Source organism: Rhinatrema bivittatum, chromosome 6, assembly GCF_901001135.1.
Source record: "Rhinatrema bivittatum chromosome 6, aRhiBiv1.1, whole genome shotgun sequence".
Classification (NCBI taxonomy): domain Eukaryota; kingdom Metazoa; phylum Chordata; class Amphibia; order Gymnophiona; family Rhinatrematidae; genus Rhinatrema; species Rhinatrema bivittatum.
The window spans coordinates 294,362,571-294,383,866 of record NC_042620.1 but is presented as its reverse complement, the minus strand read 5'-3'; the positions used below and the strand labels follow the sequence as shown (position 1 = coordinate 294,383,866).

The window sequence follows — 21,296 nt, the reverse complement described above, 5'->3', positions numbered from 1 at the left end:
ACTGCTGCTGCTGCTGGAGCTTCTGCACCAGGACTGGGATGGCCTATAGTCCTTAGAAGTCTGCCGGGTCCATGGCCTCAGCAAGCTGTTGCAATGTGGACCCTTGGGCCAAGGCGGGGTTGATGCTACCTACAGGGGGCGAACCCCACTGTAGGTCCCTACCTTTGGCAGGCGGCCCGGGGTGGTGCGGAGACCCTACTGGACCTTCACCACTACCAGCCGTCGTTCCCCGCAGGTTGAGCCCTTAAGTGCCGGGGCCAGCTGGACTTAGGTGCGGGTGTCCTTATGAAGGTTCCAGGTGGACGTTGGGTAAAGGCAGTTAGGTAGAACAGAGTCGGGGCAGGCAGCGAGCAGATGAATCCAGGAGATAAGCCAAGGTTAGGGCAGGCAGCAAGCAGAGGAATCCAGGAGATTAGCCAAGGCTGGGGCAGGCAGCGAGCAGAGGAATCCAGGAGACTAGTCGAGGTTGGGTGAGGCAGCGAGCAGAGAAATCCAAGAGACGTACCAGGGTCAAGGCCGGAAGAGCCATCTGGGGAGCTGGAGCAGGAACTGGAGCAGGAACTGGATCGGGAACTGGAGTAGGAGCTGGATCAGGAACTGGAGCAACACACTACCCACATGGAGCTGAGCCATTGCTGAGACAATTCTGGGAGGGCAGAGCTGCCCTTATATAGGCCTTCCTGCTGATGTCAACAGATGGGGGCCGTAGGTGAGTTTCCCGCCGCGGCCCCTTTAAAGGTCGGGGAGAGCTGCATGCGCATGCCTAAGGAACCCCATGGGGGAAGGCGGGCCAGCATCGGCATTGGGTTGCTGCCAAGGAGGGCGGTGATGGCAGCTTCCTTGGGCCCATCCGCGGGGCGAAGTAAATGGCCTCTTGCGAGGGGTAGGTAGAGCTGGTCACGGAACATGGCAACCAGCTGCCGCAACAGTGATATACGATTAAGACACTTAACTACTTCCAAGGAATAAATGCACTTAAGGCAGGCTTCTTTTAATGGAAAGTGTTGGACACTGAGCTTGATGGACCCTTGGACTGACTCTGTATGGCGGTTATTATGTTCTTTTGGGCAGACTGGATGAGCTGTACAGTCTTTATCTATCATCACGTTCTCTGTTTCTGTGTATTTGCTATTGTATGTGTTTTATTATCTTGTAATCCACTTTGAACATTCCCAGAAAATGTGGACTATAAATGTAAATAAATTAAAATAAATTCATACACTTAAAAAAAGTAGAAAACCTCAAAATGGAAGATAACCCAAAGCCTGAATGCACCTGATGCATATCTACTTTATAATACAATCTACCGGTGCTTAACAGGTTGTATGCAATAGGTCCGGTGCTTACTGTTTTACTTCTGTTTTACCCTAGGCTACCCAGTTTACCACAATTCCGTAGCAGTGGCAGCTGCATTGTAATTGGTCTGCTGTCAAAAAACTGCAGGAAACTATCGGCACTGCTGAGTGTCGACTTCTTTCCAGCTGCATGCTTTGCACCACTGATGGTGCTCTCTGTCACGGGCCTCTCGGTTAGTGATGCTGACAGCCTCTCACTGCTGCTGCTGCCATCACCGACCCCACCACCACCACTGCTGGACTTTTTTTTGATGCTGACGCAGCCTTCCCATCTCAGCTAGTTGGCCTTGTAGGTAGTTGGCTTAACTGTTTCTCTGTACAGTGGGGCCACCTTCCCACCCGTGCTGCTGAGGACTCTTCTTGCAGAGTTTTTCCATAGTGGAGACGCTGTTGCCTCTTTGTGCTGGCAGGCTGCTGATGCTGCCTCACTAACACCACAGGTGTCATTAACAGCTTCTCTCTGCCTCCAGGCTTACTTGATTCCAGCCCAGTTGGGAAGGGGGGGGAAATCAGAGGGGCAGTGGATAGAGGAATCAACAGGGAGGAAGGCGAGTAAATGCAGGACGTGGAGGGCTGGGGATAAAGAGAAAGGGAAGGGACTGGAGATTATGGTGAGGAAGTGGAAAGAAGGGTTAGAGGGCAGTGACTAGAAAGGAGGGGAAGGAATTGATGGGGAAAAGAAGAGATTGCATGAGGGAGGAGATGAAAAGAAACTGACAGAGAAGAGGAGGGACTGTTAGAAGAGAAACCGAAAGAGGAAAGAACTGTAGGAAAGAAAAAGGCAACAAATAAATAAATAAAACAGAAGAGAGGGAGAAAGTAATAATAAAGAGGTAATGAAAGTAAGCAGGGACATACAACAAAGATTAACAACATTCAAAGGTAATGCTAATGCTTACAAAGCAAATCTTTTTCAGGGGAAAGGAAATTCTGGAAGAAGAGGCTGAAAGAGGATGGGCTGTGGTCTAACATTAGAAAAAGATTTCTTCCTAGAAAAGCTGGTGGGTTCCTAGAATGGCCTCCCAATGGAGGTGGGGAAGGCAAAGACAGTAGCAGAACTCAAGCAAGCCTAGGATAAGCACAAAAGATCCTCCATGCAAAGAAGTGAAGAGAAAGCCAGAAACCAACTAAGGAATATGGTATTGCAAATGGAAAAGTATTGGGCAGATTAGATGGTCACTATCATCTTTATCGGCTGTTATAGTCTACATTTCTATTTCGTTTTCAAAGGGACATATTGAAAGAGTTTCAATGCATTTTATTTGCATTTTACTTATTATGCAACAATATGCAAATGTATGCAAATGTTTCACAGAATTGCTGCAGAATTTGCCAAGCCTTGGCACAGAAATCTACCCATGAGCTGCTGCAGAATACTAAGGACCTTGGTTATACTCTATCACATTGGGTATCTAGAGGTCAATATTCAGTGACACTTAGATAAGTATTGACTTATCTGGCCATGTGGCGGCATCTGAATATCTGGCTGCATTTAGTAACCACCATTTAGTTGGATAACTACTTATTCAGTTAATTAGTTAGCTGACTAAGTATTGGTGGGGATTACTTATTTGGCTAACCTAGTCGGAATAAGTAGCGATATTTAGACTTATCCGGCTAAGGCCTATTTATTTATTTATACTTTTTTTTTTATATCGACCTTCATGAAAAATATCATATCAGATCGGTTTACAATGAACAGTGTGACAAGAAACATTAACCTTAACAAAAAACAAGTTGCAAGAAAGTTACAATAAAACAGGGGTACTGGGGTGGGGAGAAGAAAACGCTAGCAGCGGAAGGAGTAACTCAGTAACAATAACGGTGCTGTCATAGTGACTTTGCTGAAGATTGTCTAGTTACCAGTCTAATATCCATGACCTATTCTTTAACCAAGCTGGAGTTGGTTTAGTTACAGGAAGGCTTGACGAAATAGCCAGGTCTTGAGCGTTTTCCTGAATGTCCGCAAACAAGGTTCCTGTCTGAGCTCCGGGGGAATGGCATTCCATATGCTAGGTCCCGCTGTCGAGAAGGCCCATTCTCTAGTGGTTGTTAGCTGGGTGTATTTAGTGGGGGCGGCGTGTAGGATTCCTTTGTATACTTCCCTGATAGGTCTGGAGGATGCGTGGAGCCTGAGTGGGAGTTGCAAGTCTAAGGGTGCCTGGTGGTGAATAGCTTTGTGAATAATAGACAGGGCTATAATAGATAATATAATATAATAGATAATATAATAATAATAGACAGGCCTCGATTAATCAAAATGCTATAATTATAGCAGAAATAGCGCCCACAATAAAAAAAATGGGCATGGTTAGGTTACTTTCCTATCTTCCGCATTGCTTAGGCAATTACCGCTAAGCGCGCTACATTATCATGTCTCATGATGCATCAGCGCATCATTGTACATGTTGCACGTTGTACACGTCGCCCATTGCACTTTTTTTTTTTTAATTCTTTATTTATCAACTTTTAACTTTAAAAAACCTCAGATTTTTGCAATGGAAATACATGGAAAGAAAAAAAGAAACATAAAATATTGAGATTCCCATTACACTAGGGGATAACTTAATCCACAATTTTTCTTCCATTTAACCAAATATCATAAATGGGGATCTCCCAGAAAATTTAAAGAATTATTTTACAAAATATCAGGTCGATCCAGTAAAGTGTGCTCCGTCGGAGCGCACTGTCACCCTGCTCTGGACGCGTGTTTTCCCTTACCCCTTATTCAGTAAGGGGAGGAAAACACGCGGCCCACCCGCGGCACCTAATAGCGCCCTCAACATGCAAATGCATGTTGATGGCCCTATTAGGTATTCCCGAGCGATCCAGTAAGTAAAATGTGCAGCCAAGCCGCACATTTTACTCTAAGAAATTAGCGCCGCCCAAAGGTCGGCGCTAATTTCTTCCGGCGCCAGGGAAGTGCACAGAAAAGCAGTAAAAACTGCTTTTCTGTGCACCCTCCGACTTAATATCATAGCGATATTAAGTCGGAGGTCCCCAAAAGTAAAAAAAAGTAAAAAAAAAAAAAAATAATAATTTTTGAATTCGGCCCGCGGCTGTCGGGCCGAAAACCGGACGCTCAATTTTGCCGGCGTCCGGTTTCCGAGCCCGTGGCTGTCAGCGGGCTCGAGAACCGACGCCGGCAAAATTGAGCGTCGGCTGTCAAACCCGCTAACAGCCGCCGCTCCAGGCCAAAAGGAGGCGCTAGGGACGCGCTAATGTCCCTAGCGCCTCCTTTTCCTCGTTTGCACTGCGTCGCCTAATTTAAATACTGGATCGCTCGCACCGGCGAGGGGCCGGTGCGCGCGCCGGGAGAGCGGGCGTTAGTCCGCTCTCCCACGGACTTTACTGGATCGGGCTGTATATCAGGTAATGTATTAACACGCTTTCCCAGCAACTCTAAATTATGTACCTATGGGAGAAGTGGCTAGTTTTCTGGAATCAAGAAATAATTCTAGCTGTTCTGGTGAAAAGAAAATAAACGACTCAACCCCTTTCTTTAGCAAACATTTACATGGAAATCTTAACAAAAAGGAAAATCCAATATCGATATCTTCTTGACGAAGGATTAAAAAACCCCTCCGTCTAGCTTGTGTAGATGCAGCCAAATCAGGGTGAATCTTAATATCTGCATTCATAAATGATATGGGAAACTTTTTGAAATATTTTTTCATGACTGATTATCTGACATAAATATGAAGGAACCCAGGATGCTGGGCTTGTGTTGGATAGCTTAGCTAAAGGGAGTGATGGTATTTCTAGTAGTATTTTAGTTGTTGTTCTCGTCGTACGTTGCGGTCTGTGAATATGTATGACATTGTCAAGTGCCGTGTTATCTGCTTTGTATATTGCGTTGTGTAGGATTGTTAGAATTTTGAATTCAATCCTTTTTTCTACCGGTTGTCAGTGTAAACTCTTTAGTACGGGAGTGATGTGGTCTGATTTCTTTTTGCCAGTTAGGATTCTCGCTGCAGCATTCTGTAGTAATTGAAGTGGTTTTAAGGTCACTTCCAAAGCGGAATTTTCAAGTAGTTCGGTTAGGTTTCCCTGCCCCGTTGATGTTGCCGTTGGTTTTAATAAAAAGTGGCATTTATTAATTGATGGCATGTCTTCTTGGGTAAAACCCAAATCATCTACCATAAACCTCCTAAGAGTGGTGTATGGGATCTCGCCAATTACTTTTGGAAAGTTCAATATTCTTAAATTGAGCTGCCTAGATTTATTTTCTAGGCTCTCAACCCTTTTAGCCAATGCCTCCCTATCTCTAACTGTAGCTGCCTTGAAATTTAAAGTCCCAGGAAGGCGCCACGCTGAGTTCGGGCGTAAGCAGGGCTTCTTGAAGCGCTTCAAAATATCTCATTACCTTGATTCCAATGCCTCCTAAAAGAAAGGGAAAAGTATGGGTTTATCCGTCAGTTCCCTTACCATCCCTGATTTTGCAACAAGAAATAACCCGGTACCTGAATTCACCAGCAACAGTTGAACCAAGACATGAGGAGCCCGATGTGCCAGGTGGAGAGAGAGCTTCATCTGTGCCGGTGGAGGAGTTGTCGTTGAGCCCGACCAGAGGCAAGCACCGAAGCAAAGGGCAGGGGAATTGTTGCAGCCCGGACCGTTGTTCGAAGGAACTCCTTCCGGGGTAATTGCAGAGACAGAAATGCTGACTGCAGCTTCGGTGGAAGCAGAGCAATCTTTGCCAGTCAACCCGATGAGCCTGATCGATGGTGGAATACCCCCTTGGAGGAAATCCTGCCAGCAGTTCGAGAGGGAACCCCAGAGTTTAAACCCCTGGTAATCCTGAATGCCCTCATCATCACTCTTGCCGCCTTATGGGATTTAGTGGCAGGTTTTGCTGTAACATGAAATAGTTTCAATGCTAAACTGGACCATTCAATAAAACAAAATATTCAAGGTTCGACTGGAATTCAAAGTCAACTAAACTTGTTAACTGCGAAAGAAACAAGTTTAAAGGTAAAGGAAACCGGGATTTTTTTTTGTTTATATATCCCAGCTTCCTGCAGCTGCCTCTTTGAGAGTTAGAGGAGAGGAGGTGAGTTGGTGGTTTAGTTATGGGAGATTAGTGATATCTGAGTGCGTTGTCCTGTCCTTTTCTGTCCTCATCTGTTTTCCTTTTCCTTTGACTCTTGTGTTTATCTGTGTGTGAAAGATTTTGTCAGTTTGTCACATTTGTCCTTCTTTTATTATGGAGGATTTAGGAGGAGTGGTGGTGTGGTGGTGGGAGGAGTGAAGAGGACAGGAGGAGTAGGGGTGGTGGTGGTGGTGCAGGTGTGGAAGAATGGAGGATGGAGCATGAGAGGCAGGGGGAGAGAAGAGAAGAGAGGCGCGAGGAGAGGAGGGGGAATTAGAGGAGGATGGAGGATAAGGGCAGGAGTGCTAGGGGAAGGAGAAGGAGTAGGAGTAAGAATAGGGCAGGAGCTGAGATAGGGAGGGGGATGGAAAAGGAGGAGGTGGGGGGGAAGGGGATAGGCAGGCAAGTCTGGTGCGAAGAAGACGACAGGCTATGGATAGACAGAGAGGGCAGAGGGGAGGGGAGTTGGTAGGGCAGGTGCATAGAGGAAGGGAGGGGAGGGGGAGTGGGAGTGAGCATGAGGAAAGGGAGGACACCTCTCCAGAAGTGGAAGTGGCACCCTACTCTGGTAGCCAGGCAGCAGGGCGTGTTCATCTGAGGGCGCTGAAGTTCAGCCTGGAGGACAATGAAATGATCATTGCTGGGGTCCTGGAACATTATGCAATGCTCTTCAGCAACCATATGGCCAAGACCTTGAAGGCATCCAGGGGCCATATCTGGTGCACTATCGCCTAGACTATCTCCCGGCGCAGCGATGTGAAATGCATTGGGGAGCAGGTGGCCAACAGGTACCGGAACATAAAGGCCCAATTGAAGACAAAGGTCGCTAACTGCAACAAATACATATTTTATTTATTTATTTATTTTGTATACCGACATTCGATCGAAATATCACATCGGTTTCCAGATAACAGGTTGAATAGGGCGAGAACTGCCCTATTTTACATTGTAACAAGATAACAATTAATTAAACAATTAATACAAGAAACATTATAACAGCTGAATATACTTAAATGTGGGTATAGAGAAATGGCCTATAGCCTATATACAAAATGTACAATATGATTTGGTTACGAGTAGAGAGGGGACAGGGATGAGGGAGTGCAGGGAGGGGGAGGGGGAGGTGAAGGGGGGGAGGGGGGGTTATGCGTTAGTGCAGGGTAGTAGTCAAGCGGAGAGGCTTTCAAGAACATGTATTTTAGGATGTTGGGGTTCAGGAGGGAAGGCTTTTAAGAACAGCCATGTTTTGAGCTGTTTTTTAAAGACTTGGGGTGAGGGTTCGTTTCTGAGAAGTGTGGGGAGGGAGTTCCACAGGATAGGGCCAGCAATTGAAATGGCTCGTTTGCGTGTTGCATTGAGGTGAGCATTTTTGAGATTTGGGATGGAGAGGAGACCTGAGTTGGAGGATCTGAGAGTTCTTTGTGTGATATATGGTTGGATGGTGTTGTTTAGCCAGACCATTTTGTTGTTGTTTATTTTTTTGTGTATAAGGGTGAGTGTTTTATACTGGATTCTTTGTGCGATGGGCAGCCAGTGGAGGTCTTTGAGAGTGGGAGTGATGTGTGAGGATTTTCTGTGGTTGGTGATGATTCTGGCGGCGGCGTTTTGTAAGACTTGGAGAGGCTTGATGTGGATTTCTGGAAGTCCAAGGAGGAGGGAGTTGCAGTAGTCGAGTTTTGAGAAAATAATTGATTGCAGTACTGTGCGGAAATCATGCGGTTGGAGGAGAGGTTTGAGTTTTTTAAGTGTTTGAAGTTTGAAGAATCCATCTTTGATTGTATTGGAGATGTGTCGTTTAAAGTTGAGTTGGCTGTCGATGGTAACTCCTAGGTTTTTTGTGGATGGTGTGAGAGAGGTTCTTGATGAGTTTGGCATCCCCGTGTTGTTTGAGCTTCCTGGATCGTTTGAGGGGGTGCTCTCGAGGGGGGAAGAGGGACGGTCGTCCTGGATGTGAATGATTTCTGTTTTAGCTTGGTTGAGGCAGAGTGATAGTTGGGATAGCAGTTGTGATAGTTTTGAACTGAGTTTGTTCCATCTTTCCTTGGTGAGTTCAATGGATTTGGTTATGGGGAGTAGAATTTGAATGTCGTCTGCATAAACGAAGAAGGTGAGGTTGGCATCTGAGAGGTATTTGCATAGTGGGAGGAGGTAGATATTGAAGAGGGTCGAGGATAGTGAAGAACCTTGAGGGACGCCATGGGTGAGGGGCACTTGGGAGGATTCAGATGAGTTTGTCTTGACAATGAAGGATCTGTTAGTGAGGTAAGATTTGAACCAATTGAGTGTAGTGTCTTGCAGACCGATTTCTTTAAGCCTGGTGAGGAGAGTTCTGTGGTTGATGGTGTCAAAGGCGGCTGAAATATCGAGGAGGATCAGGAGGAATGTTTTGCCACTGTCACGACCTCTGAGGATGGTGTCAGTGAGGGTGAGGAGGAGAGTTTCTGTGCTGTAGAATTTTCTGAAGCCGTGCTGTGTTGGGTGAAGAAAATTGTGGGCGTCAAGGTGGTCTGTGAGTTGATTGTTGACAGTTTTCTCGATGATTTTTGCTAGGAATGGGAGGTTGGAGACTGGTCTGTAGTTTGCAGGATCTGATTTGTCGAGTTGCAGTTTTTTGATGATTGGTTTGATGATGGCATTTTTGAGTTTGTCTGGGAAGATTCCTTGCTCGAGAGATAGGTTGATGATTTGAGTTATAGGTTTGGCAATAATCTCTTTGATGAGTTTTAGGGTTTTGATGGGGATGGAGTCTACGGGGTGGGAAGCTGGTTTGGTTTTTTTTGATGATGGGTTCAATTTCTGTAGATGCAACGGGTGTGAATTGGGTCCATGTGTGGGTGGAAGGAGGGATGTTTGTTGAGTCGTTGTGGGATTGGGGAATCTTGGCAATGATGTTGTCGACTTTGTCCTTGAAAAATTGAGCTAGTTTGTCACTGGAGATGTTGTTGGAGTTTGGCGTTGTGTCATTCTGGATAGGGTTGGTGAGTTCTTTGACGTATGAGAAGAGGGTCCTCGGGTTGAATTGGTATTTGTGAATTCTAGATGTGTAGAAATTGCGTTTTGCTGTGTTGAGGTCAGCTGTATATTTGTGAAGTAGTGTTCTGTATTTGTCTTTCAGGTTTGGTGTAGGTGTTCGTCTCCATTGTTTTTCGGTTTGTCTCAATGTTCGTTTGGATGTTTTCAGTTCAGGGGTGTACCAAGGAGCATTTTGTTTGGTAGATGGTCTGATTTCCTTTTTTATTGTGGGGCATAATGTGTTGGCTATGTCAGCGTTGATGGAGATCCATGAGTTTGTAGCTGAGATGGCATCATGTAGGTTAATTGCTTTTAGTGCTTCCGGGAGCATCTCTGCTAGGTCTTCACTGGAGCAAGGTTTGGTGTATTCAATGAAGCAAGAGTCTGCTTTCGCTGTGGTCGATTGATGTTGAAGCTTGGCTTGAATGAGGTAATGGTCGGACCATGGAGTTGGGGTTGTAGTGGGTGGTTCAGTTGTAGATATTTTATTGTTAATGAAGATTAAATCAAGGGTGTGCCCAGATTTCTGAGTGGGGGTGTTAATGATTTGGGAGAATCTGAGGGCAGTCATGGTGGATAGGAGCAGTTCGCAGGTGGGAGATGGTGGGTGGGTGTCAATGTGGAGATTAAAGTCTCCTAGTATGATGGCTGGTTCTTGTAGGTTGATGTGTGTTGTGATGGCTTCGACCAGGGGGGATAGGTTGTGCTGTAGGCAGCCAGGTGGAGCGTAGAGGAGAAGTATTTGAAGATGTTTCGTTTTAAATAGGTTGGTCTCGAATGGAGGAGGTAAATTTAGGGGGAAGGAGGAGAATTTAAGTTTTTTATGGGCTAGGAATAGTAGTCCACCTCCCTTTCTTTTGCTTCTAGGTATGGAGAATATGTTGTATGTGTTTCTGGGCAGTTGATTGAGTAGGACTGTGTCAGTGTGTTTGAGCCATGATTCAGTTATACAGAGAATGTCTGGTTGGTGGTCTGAGAGCAGGTCATGAATGACTGGGATTTTTTTGGTGATAGACTGAGCATTGATGAGGAGTAGAGTGATGAGTGTGAGAGTATTAAAGGATATTTTAGGGTTAGTGTGGACTTTGGTGAGACGTCTGGTGGCGGGAGTGTATTTCGGAGTGTGGTGCTTGTTGTAGTGGTGGGGAAGTTTGGGAATGTGGAATGTGGAAGTTTGGGAATGTGCCAGACCAGAGAAGGAGGCTCTTGTTCAATAGTACTCACCCCCATGGAGGATCACCTCATGCAACGGCTGGGTCAGGATGTGTTTGAGGGCATGGCTGAGCGGCTGGAGACCACGTGAGCCACAGCCAGTAAGTTCGCCTCAGCTGTAAATAGTAAGTCTGCTACAATTGTTCACATCATTTGGCATAAGATGCTCACATACATTGAGATGCAAAGGGTGCCTCTGATGCCAAATGGTAAATGGCTACTTCTTGCCATTGGTACTTATGTCTTCTTCTTTGTTTCCACAGCTCTCACCCACAAAGCTGCCGGTCCCAGCCATCAAGCCCCAGGGACCAGCAGTGCAGCAGCACTTTTCTGGGGCCCCTTGCTGATGGATGCCCAGACACAATTCAACGAGGCAGAGGAGCAGCAGCAACAAACTCAGCAGCCCATGCCAATGCTGGAAGCCCTCCGCTCAGCCAGTCCTCATTGTTACCCTAAATATTTCTGGCTTGATGGAGAAAACAAGCCTGCAGTGAGAGCCAATTGAGGCAATGCAACATCAAGCGAGCACACCACGGTGCCAGCATGAGACAGCAGGCACTCAGCAGGAGAAGGCAATCATCTTCCTCATGCTACTTTGGAGGTCCAAATTTCTGTGTGTGCCACAACCAGCACAGCCCCAGTACTAGCACTGGCACCAGCACCAGCACCAGCCCTGGCACCAACACAGGTGACGATGCATGAGCAGCTGCACCAGCTTGAAAGGAGGCATGGGGTACACCTCCACTAGATACAGGTCAACTCAGGAGGGCTGTGAATAGTCACACCCAGGTCCTGCAAGATCAGACTGCAGCACACACGCAGGCTCTAACTATGGTGGCAACAACATTTAATAATATGACCAGTGTCCTCACTCAAATTCTGCAAAGGATGCCCGAACCTCCACCTGTGTCTTCCCCTGCATCCCAGGTCTCCACACCCTGCAGCAGTCCCCTGCCCAAGAGATGCCCCAGGGGTAAGCCCCCCCCAAGACATTCCCCCCTCCAAGTGGCAGACCATGCCATGGCAAAGGGCAATGATCCAGCAGAGATGGGGCATAGAATGCCAACTAAGAAGACTTGCCCAAACAAGCTTGGCCGGGCCTCTCTACAGAGATTCTGTGCTGGCTAGATAGAAGAAACCTGCTGGGCCAGCCCTGCCTGTTACGAGCGCGTGCGGGCGCGGTCGTCTCGGGCGGGTGGTGAGCCCTTGGGCCACGGCAGGACCCCAGGAGGAGCCCAAGGCCACACCGTGGGAGGTGAGCTGAGCAGGCATGGTGAGCCAGGCAGGCAGGAACAGAAACAGGAAGTCCGGCCCTCAGCCGGACCTGCATGCCCATGGTAGCCAACACGGGGAAGTTGACTAGTGAACGGTCCTCCGACTGTTCCCGGCCCTTTCGGACCTGCCGCAGGGAACGGCAATGGGCAGCAGGCCGGACAGAGGCGAGGGCAGACAGAGTCCTTAAACTGAAGACATCAGACGGGGCAGAAGCAGGCTGAAGCAAGACAGAGACATCAGGACAAGGGCTGAAGCGAGACACAGGAAAGGCCCAGGCGAGCAGGAACTCCGATGCTGGGATACTCACATCCGAAGCCCCCTCGGCTGGCAGAAGCTCAAGAGCCCGTGGGACGAATCCCTCCTGTTGGCCACTCCAGGGCCCAACAGGACAGAAGGCTCAGGAACCAGGTCAAGGTAGAGACAGGAAGACATCCGGGCAAGGGCTGAAGCAGACACTGGAGACAAGGCTGGACGGGAACATTGCACTGTCCATCAGGGCGCCCTACTCAGCCCACCCGTGGGACTGAGTCACGGACCACCCTGTCCCAGACGCGCCCTACACAGCCCTGGGAGGCTGGTCGCGGACCACGCTGAGAAGGAGGGCGCGGGGAAGACCCAGGCGAACAGGAACTCCGATGCTGGGATACTCACATCCGAAGTCCTTACGGCTGGCAGGCACAGGAACAAACATCAGGCAGAGACACTGGGCAGGGATCCATCAAAGCATATGATCACGGAAGACCTGGATCAGCAAGGTACAGACGACTGTAGGACCTGATCCGCAGGCCGAAGACAAGCAGGAGTCGGAGTCACGGACCGGAGTCAAGGCAGGCTGAAGACAAGCAGGAGTCGGAGTCACAGACCGGAGTCAAGGCAGGCTGAAGACAAGCAGGAGTCGGAGTCACGGACCGGAGTCAAGGCAGGCTGAAGACAAGCAGGAGTCGGAGTCACGGACCGGAGTCAAGGCAGGCTGAAGACAAGCAGGAGTCGGAGTCACGGACCGGAGTCAAGGCAGGCTGACAACAAGCAGGAGTCGGAGCCACGGAGGACCTGGATCAGCAGGGTTACAGACTACTGTAGAGCCCGATCCGAAGGCAAAGACACAGTGAACAGAAAGTCCTTAAATACTGGAGGTAGAAGGCAACTCCCTGGGAGGAGCTTGCCAGGACCGCCCACCGCTGGTCCTATAACTAGGGTAGAGAGCTGCGGGCCAGCCCCTAGGGAAGGGCGTCGCCCAACAGGAAGTCCAAACACTGAGGCTGCAAGCCACCGGCATGCCTCAGGAGCAGCTAGGCCTCTCAGGCCCTGGAGCAAGTCCTGGATGATGCGCAGGCGAGGCCCTGGCTTCAGAGCGGCCTCTGGAGGAAGGTAAGAGACCTCCTGCAGCGCAGCAGCAGGGGGGATCGCAACACTGCCTACAGAGTTCATGTGCCGGCTAGATGGAAGAAGCCTGCTGGGCTTGTCCTGACTACAGAATTCCTGTGCTATCTTGCTGATGGGGATGGTCTACTGTCTGCCAGTGTTGTCCTACTGCTTACTTCTAATGCCCTCCTTGATGCTTGGTCTGTACTCCAGCCTCCTTGATGCGGCCTCTAGTCATGGTCCAGCTGCTGTCTCTTACATGTCTCATCTCCTGCTCTGGATGCTGGGGTGTCTCATCTCTTGTCATCACATCCTGTTCTTATTACCTGCTATTAAGTTCACTTAGGGGCGGATTTTAAAAGGAGCGCGAATAGCCTACTTTTGTTTGCGCTCCAGGCGCAAACAAAAGTACGCTGGATTTTAGTAGATACGCGCGGAGCCGCGCGTATCTGCTAAAAACCTGGATCGGCGCGCGCAAGGCTATGGATTTTGTATAGCCAGCGCGCGCCGAGCCGCGCAGCCTACCCCCATTCCCTCCAAGGCCGCTCCAAAATCGGAGCGGCCTTGGAGGGAATCCTCTAACGCCCTCCCCTCACCTTCCCCTCCCTTCCTCTACCTAACCCACCCGCTCGGCCCTGTCTACACCTCCCCCTTACCTTTCTCCGGGGATTTACGCCTCCCGGAGGGAGGCGTAAATCCCCGCGCGCGAGCGGGCCTCCTGCGCACCGGGCAGCGACCTGGGGGCGGGTACGGAGGGCGCGGCCACGCCCCCGGACCGCCCCGGGCCGTAGCCACGCCCCGTACCCGCCCCCAAAACGCTGCCGACACGCCCCCGAAACGCCGCGACGACCGGGCCCGCCCCCGACACGCCCCCGACACGCCCCCCTCGGAGAACCCCGGGACTTACGCGAGTCCCGGGGCTCTGCGCGTGCCGGTAGGCCTATGTAAAATAGGCTTCCCGGCGCGCAGGGCCCTGCTCGCCTAAATCCGCCCGGTTTTGGGCGGATTTAGGCGAGCAGGGCTCTTAAAATCCGCCCCTTAGAGAATAGCCACTGCCATTAGCAATAGTTACATGGAATAGACTTAGTTTTTGGGTACTTGCCAGGTTCTTATGGCCTGGATTGGCCACTGTTGGAAACAGGATGCTGGGCTTGATGGACCCTTGGTCTGACCCAGTATGGCATTTTCTTATGTTCTTATGCTTCTGCCTCCATGCTGGTGTCTCATCTCATCCTAGTACTGTCTCCATGCTGGTGTCTCATTTCATCTCCTCCTGCTGCTGCCTCCATGCTGGTGTTTCATCTCATCCTACTGCTGCCTCCATGGTGGTGTCTCATCTTATCTCATCTCATCCTGCTGCTGCCTCCATGATATTGTTTTATCTCATCTCATTTATTCCTGCTGCTACCTCCATGCTGGTGTCTCATCTCATCTCAGCTCATCCTGCTGCTGCCTCCATGCTGCTGTGTCTTCTCCTAGTCCTCATCCTCCATGTTGCAATCTTTGGTCCTGATCCTGCTCCCTTCTTGTTGAACTCTGCTGCCTTGGCTCTTAGGCTGTGTCCTTGAGTGCACTCTTTCAACATGGACTGTCTGGGGCTTTCTTCTTGAACTCTGCTGCCTTGGCCCTTAGGCTGTCCCCTTGAATGCATTCTTTCAACATTGACTGTTGGGGCCTTCTTCTTGAAATCTGCAGCCTTGGCCTTAGACTGTCCCCTTAAGAGCAGTCTTTCAACTTGGACTGTCTGGGGCCTTTTGGTTAAAATCACATAGTTGTGCTGCTATCAGCTCTAACATTAGATCTGTACTGTAACTATTGGGGTGCCACTTCAGCTTTCTATGTTCTTTGCTGTAATAATGATTGTGCAAAAGGATAAGATGCTAATACTGTATATGTAATGTTGCCATTTGTAACAATGTATGTAGAGGTCTACACTCAATGTGCTGTCCATTTGAGTTACAATGTCATGTGCAATTAAATATCTTGTCCTTGAAGAATGTGATTACCAAAGATGTTGACTTGCTTTCAATCAGTTAATGACATTTGTTGTGTAATAAAATGATCACAGGTTTGAAAGAACACTTTCTGCTTGTCTGTTTTCATTGTGTGCTTTTTCTCTTAAGGGTTCACTAGGCAGAAGGTTTGGGTTCCACATGACCTTGAATGGTAGAGTATCATTGGCCATTCCAAGTAGGCACTTTTCTGGCAGGCGAGATCATATGGCCTACAGCAAACAACTAAAAGCTCACTGTATGCTCCTAAGGAAGTCAGCAAGAGTTAAATATGAAGCTCCTTACTGTGCAGCTTCACTATTGCCTCCAGTTGCCTTCTCCAGAGAGCATCCCCACTAGAGATGTGCATTTGTCTGGGACAAATTAGACAATCTCAACAAAATTGTCTAATTCGTCCCATTTCAGCAACCCCGTAAAACAAAACAAATTTTCCCGAAATTTTGGGAACATTTATTTTTTGGGGTTAGTGCACGCTAACCCCGAAATTTGGGGCGGCCGGAAATAAAAGGCTCGAACCGCGGGAAAACAAAATTTTGGCCGAATCACATCTCTAATCCCCACATGCTAGACCAGTACAGGGGGGCAGCCAGTGTGTCTGTCTGGTCCCAAGCAACAACAGGCCTCCTAGCTGTCTGCTCTTGGGCTGTGGGGATTCTTTAATCTACATAACTCCCTCACTCCTCCTCAGTTGTCACATAATTGCTGACAAGGTGTTAGAGCAGCCTGCAAGTAGACAGAGGCGCCTAATGCAAAGGTTGTATAGGGGACAGGTTTAACAGCAAAAGTTTGCTGTTAAACCTGTCTCCTAAAAGCAACAGCAGAAATGTGCCACTTCTATGTATGCACACACAACATAATGAGCTACATATGGCAGCATCTTTGGAGGCCTAACCTGCCACCTTAGACATATGTCAGAATAAGTCCCAAATCATGGGGTTTGGTGTGGCAGCCTCTATGTCGAATGTGCAGGATGTTCTACAGAGAGGAAGATAAGTATGCCACTGTCTCAAAAAAGGGAACCTCTAATAGGAGTGCTGGCAGGCCTCAGGCCCCACATACCCAGAACATCTTACCCTCCCTGGCAGATGTAGCTCTTGGAATTATGCACATCTCCAAGTAACAGGACAATTAGGTCCACTCCAGGTAGTAGTTGAAAGAGCCTCAGGGTCCAGGGGGTGGTGGAAGGTGTACACTACAAGCAGATATCTACTCATCCAGAAATGTAACACACCATATCTGCAGTCTGACACTGGCAATTTTCACAACCTCTTCCCCTCGATGCAAGGAATAAACTGTGTGAGCCCTAGGTGGAAGGTTATTTGACTATGCGTCAGACCATTTTCTCCTCATTTGATACAATATCTCTGCGGCACCCCTTGTAAAGAGTGGAAGCACAGGATTGCTGGTGTCCAAAGGCAGTGTGTGCAATATGGATGCACACACACTGCGTGCTCTGGGGTATGAATAGGTGTAATAATGGAGGCAACAATGAGGCCATCACCCCCAGACGCAGATCTAGACAAACACAACATGTCACTCACCCAGACGCTCACACATATCTGCTGGCCCATAGTTGGTACAGACTACCTCCTGCACTTTGTCCACCTATACAAGGCCAATATGTAGGTTCCTGCTCTGTTCCTAATCAACCATCATTGATGTCTGTGGCAGCCTGGTTCTTAACTGCTAATGAGGGAGTCAGAGTCTTAACTACGCACAGAAGATTATCTACACCTGCCAGCATGACACACATCTGTGAGAAGTATATATGATAAGCTGTCAGAGATACTGACAGGGACCCTCAAGCCCTCAGGTGTTACAAAATGCTTGTCTTGTAAAAGAGCAACACAGAAAGTGCCTAAGCCATCATGCCAAACACACAAGACCTATGGGAGCAGTTGGTCTATACAATCAGCACAGTGGCAGGTTTCAGAATGAGGCAGGATGTAGGCTCCTCAGATCATCAGTTGACAACACTTTCTGTACCCTTTACGCTATACACAGAGTTGCCTTGCTGACCACAAACTGTAAAACTGACAAACAGCACATGAGACACAGCATATAGGACAGCAACTCTTCCAATTTGGCCACAAGTCACGGCAGCCATGTGGACCATGTGGACCAGCAAGGGCCTCCAACCATAAAACACCGGAAAGGTAGTGACTCATCTGGGAAACTGTCCATTCTGCAAGCTGTTCACTCCAGGAGTGCTCAGCCTATGCGCTTTAAGGCCACAGATAGCATAAGGAGTGCAATAGATAGTAGCTATCACATAAATAAACTACTCTGCATATTTTCTAGGTACATACATACAGCAGCAACAACAAGTGACTAGCCCTGAGCTGCTCCAGCCAAGGGCCTTGCAGCACCGTGATTATCTCCAGGCTACCTGTGATGTGTCAGGCAAGGCAAATAGCTCCTAACACACCTTTGCATTGGGTTAAATAACGTGAACCTTTTCTTAGGAGACATCTGGGTGCTATTCGAGTTATTACAAAGTAGACTTTACTTAGGGAATACTTAGGGAATAGCCACTGCTATTAATTGCATCAGTAGCATGGGATCTTCTTAGTGTTTGGGTAATTGCCAGGTTCTTGTGGCCTGGTTTTGGCTTCTGTTGGAAACAGAATGCTGGGCTTGATGGACCCTTGGTCTGACCCAGCATGGCAATTTCTTATGTTCTTATGTTCTTATGACTGTGCCCTTGACATTTCAGAGCTGACTTTCAAATACAAGTGAAGGCATGACACCATCTGATGCTCAACCCTGCCTTCACACTGTCTGACCAGCATTCTTTGTACCCTCATCGAGAAGCTAACAAAACCAACATGACCGCCCAACAGCAAAGGCCCTCACCATCTGTACATGATAGTTGACATTTTGCCTAGGTAGATGTAGCAGGGTGCATGTGTATGGGGTATGCTATCTTGCAATAATCTGTGAGAATTGTTGGAATGCCACGGTCTTTGACAAGCACTTTACTAAAACCTGTAACTGAAGGCCTGCTAGGTGAGCACTCTGAAGTCAGCACTGACCCTGAAACAGCTAAGTCAGTGCTGTCAGCAGTGTCTTTGCAGGTCCATGTGCCACAAAGCATCCCAGGTACAGGTGCATTACTTCATATGCACATGGTTGTCAGCTATGGGATGAGGCTGTAAATGGCAACTCTGTGATTGATACTTTAAACTATCTACCTGTAGCTTTAAGCTGTGACTTTAAGCTTCAGAGTTACTTGTGATTTATAGGATTTCTAGAGCTGTTGCTGGAAGCCAATAGAGACGGGTGGGAGGGAGAAAAAAGGGGGAAAAAAAATGGATAAACTGCGTAGCTTGCTGGGCAGACTGGATGGGCCGTTGGTCTTCTTCTGCCGTCACTTCTATGTTTCTATGTTATGTTTCTATGTTCAAGGCCCAGCTGGAGTTCCATCACATGTGATGGCTAGGGTTAAGCCTGCCCAGCAAAACACCGCAAGCTAGGCCAAGCTATGTGCACTGTTTTGGCAGTCCTACACAAACACTATTGTGACACATGCCCTTTTTAGACTCAATATTAGTCAGAAAACATTAGGCCAACCACATGTATTTGGTGTTATCTTTACTTTGACTACAATTTTTCAACCACAAAATGTCAAAATGAAGTTTAACTAGGCATATGGAGTTTCTATTACAGACTGACACAGACAGAGGAACAGTGACTCAAACAAAGATGATAGAGAGGAGAGCAGCTGCAAACACTCTACTGGCCTCCCTTCCATGGAAGAGGAAGGGGTAGTTGAGGCCTAACAGGCAAAGTAGCATTCTATGAGACTTTGCCAAAGCTGGCTGCCACTCAGCATGGTGTCCTCGGCTTCTGCGGGTGAACACTGGGGCTAGATCCAGATGTATCTCCACTGGTATCCCATGGCGTAGAGTGAGATTATAGAGTACACAGCAGAGCAGCACTATATCTGCTACTCTGGGTGGGGCATATATTACAGCTCTACTCATTTTGTCCAAACAGCAAAATCTACTTTTGAGAACTCTGAAGGTGCATTGTATGTGACAGTGGGTAGAGCACAAGGCCTTGTTGTACCTAGCCTCTGCCAGCATGTTGGGAATAGTAATGGGGGGGAAGAAGCCAGGTCCGGCAACCATATTCCAAATCTCCTGCAGCAAAGACAGAATGAGGGCATCACCGTCACTTTGAGATATGAATGCCAATCCATGCTATAACACAGTAGAAACTAAGCTCTAGCTTAACATGAGCCTTAAAAGCTGATTTCCCTACCCTAAGCCCATGCCACTTTTTTCTGTGATGATATATAGGAACACTATAGCACTAGCTGATTCTGATTCAGATCTTCCAGATTAGGAAACTGCATCTGGGCATTCTACAAAATGTGTGGCAGCCCCTCAGAACCAAGTTAAGGCTACTCATTTATAGCAGTCATCAAATCCTGAAGCAGTACATCAAAGCTGCCACACCTGTCCTAGCACAAAAATCTCAACCTCGTGCTCTGAATGTGCAAGTCCCTAGCTGCTCTGCAGTATGTCCTCCAGAGATACCAATTTGTCTGCCCTGACACAGGGAATATGCAAGGCTCAAAAATGCACAAATTGATGCTTCTGGTTTACCTGTGTGGACTCTTAAAGGTGGTGATTAACAAGTGAGATTTCAACTGCTCCAAATGGGAGGATTGGAAAAGGCCAACGTTTAAAGTGAAGCCATAGAAAGTGTGTAGTGGCTGCTTACACGCAAGTGCATTGTTTGGCCTCACAAGATTAGCAGGCCTCTCAAGCATGGGGAGAGAAGGCCAGGCCCTGGCACAATGATGTGCAGACCTAACTGTACAATTCACCTGTCATGTCAGCGATGCTGTTGCATCCCCCACAGTCAAACACCCCCCCCCCCCCCATGTCTGTGCCATTTGCTGCAAACACATAGCCAGAGAGGGAACAGAGAAAGAAGCATGTATCTTACCAATGAGCCAACTGTCACTGTAGAGGCCGTCCTCAAAATTTTCAAAAAGCCCTGATTTCCTATGTATAAAGGAATCATGTGCGGCTCCCGGGTACCTGGTCACCATGTCAAGGATGTGCAGTCGAGCGTCACAGACCACTTGCACGTTGAGGGAGTGGAAGAGCTTTCTGTTGGGGAAGATCTCCTCCCTGTCATGGGGTGGGATGATGGCTATGTGAACGCAGTCGATAGCTTCCAGAGCATTGGGAAAGTTAGCAATGGCATAAAAGTCTCTCTTCAAGTCCATCAAGTCCTGCCTGTCCCGAGGAAATGCTGTGTAGTGATTAATGCGGTCAAAGACAGTTGTTATTACCTAGAAATGACAGCGAGAAAAAGTGGTTTGGGACATTCCCCCATTGACCCCTACTGTCATCTGGAAGGAGCCGGATGCCAGGAAATGCAGGGTGGCCAACAGTTTGGTGAGCCCTAGTATAGCATGGGACATTTCTGTGACCGGATCCATAACCCTTGGATTTCATATAATTCCAGGATAGCCCAAGAGCTGAGGCGATACCTGCAAACCACACAATCCTCTGGCAAGTTCAGCGATAAGGCTCGTGAAGGAAAGATGCGCTCCCTGTGTCTACTCCACCATGCCCACCTGCGTGCCAAGCACTGGCTTGGGCCCCGACGCTCTCCCTGCGGGTCCAGTGGCTCGGGCTCCAGTGCAGGGACTTCTCTAGGAAGGCTTGGGACTTCCTTTGACTGTTCTTGTGGTTGTTGTCCTTGGTGTTGTCTGCGGAGAGCATCCTGAAGCATCCAGAATCCCCCAACATGTAAACTTACCACAAACATAATAGGTTTAGGAGGACAGGCCAGGTAAGAAAAGGTGTTTTTATTGGCCCAGGAGGGCATAGGAGATGTGTCTGATAGAAGGCCTCATTTTATCGCGCATGATAATTGCTGCAATGATAGCTGTGATCCGCGATAACATCCACAGGTGCACAATAAAAACCTTTTTTCCTTTGTACCGCGTTA

The 21,296-nt window shown here is 48.2% G+C and overlaps 1 protein-coding gene across 1 annotated transcript in view; it reads right to left on the bottom strand.

Moving 5' to 3' along the window:
• The window catches only part of GLRA4 (glycine receptor alpha 4), a 189,598-nt gene that overhangs the window by 94,304 nt on the left and 73,998 nt on the right, over positions 1-21,296 (bottom strand). The gene's annotated exons all lie outside the window — the stretch shown is intronic.